This window comes from Callospermophilus lateralis, chromosome 1, assembly GCF_048772815.1.
Source record: "Callospermophilus lateralis isolate mCalLat2 chromosome 1, mCalLat2.hap1, whole genome shotgun sequence".
Classification (NCBI taxonomy): Eukaryota; Metazoa; Chordata; class Mammalia; order Rodentia; family Sciuridae; genus Callospermophilus; species Callospermophilus lateralis.
In genome coordinates this window covers 125,933,111-125,934,224 of record NC_135305.1, presented here as the reverse complement: position 1 = coordinate 125,934,224, position 1,114 = coordinate 125,933,111, and the positions used below count along the sequence as shown (strand labels likewise).

The 1,114-nt window shown below is 34.6% G+C and overlaps 1 pseudogene; it reads right to left on the bottom strand.

Moving 5' to 3' along the window:
* Positions 1–333: 333 nt before the first annotated feature.
* LOC143398544 (carnosine N-methyltransferase-like) lies at positions 334–1,114 on the bottom strand (annotated as a pseudogene).

Sequence of the window (1,114 nt, the reverse complement as noted above, 5' to 3'; positions counted from 1 at the left end):
CAATCAGTCATTAACAATGACAGACAGCTTCATGAAGACAATGGTGATTTTTTTTCCAAGTGAAAGACAATTGTGGGCTTCAATGAAAAAGTATATGTGAAGGTTATTTCCTCCATTTTTACTTGTGCAATGGAAATCTGCATAGCATCCTCTATTTATGAACAAAAGAATAGGTATTTTAAAGTGAATAGACACTATTTCCAAATATTAATAGGAATAAGAGGGCACCACTGATTTGAGGTTATGTTCTGTCATTACTGATAGTTGATTTTGAGTTGTTCATCTCAACATTTGTTCTTATTAAACTTTTCTGGGTGATATAACTTAAAACCATTATTGTGGCTTATGGAACACAAATAAGACAAATTCGTAGTAGTGTTTCATCATAGAGAGATCCTTCACAGACTATGTTGACAATATGGATTCTTTGCCTACCTGTACCTGGAATCTATATTGTAGAACAATATTGTTTATATCCTCATAGGTCAATTCTATGGAAAATTCTTTGCCAAATTTTCAAAGTGGTACAGCAAAGGAGCAAGATTTATCAAAATTCACCTGGCTTGAATGTTTTCCATATTGTATCAATATAGTCAATCACATTGGGAGCTGTGCCTATGCAGAAACAGGTAGCAATATAGTGCCACCTACTGAATTATGAATAAAACTACTGAAAATCTCCTGCTGTCAAACAAAATTTAGAACCAGGAGGAAGACTATGTGGGTCAATATCAGGGAAAAAATGGGTGGTATCTGATCTGCTGATCTCCCATTATTGCTAAACAGATAGATCCAGAAATAAAATGTATGTTTATAAATTTTAGAACATCTGTTCAGAACAAGGTTGGGATAAAAGAGCCTAAAACAACAACAACAACAACAACAATAACAAAAACAACAACAAAACCCACTGAATTCCTATCCTTGATAAGCATCACCTAGCACAGCTAATTCCCAGTCCAGTTTTCCTAGTCCAGCAACAGGTACCAGAATAAGTTCTTTAGTAGGATCCCATCTGTCTTTTAGAAAAACTCAAAATTTCTTTAATGATTAGCTAAAAAGCCAGGCAGAGAACTTCACTTGCAGTTTTCTTACTCTCACGGAGGACATCCAT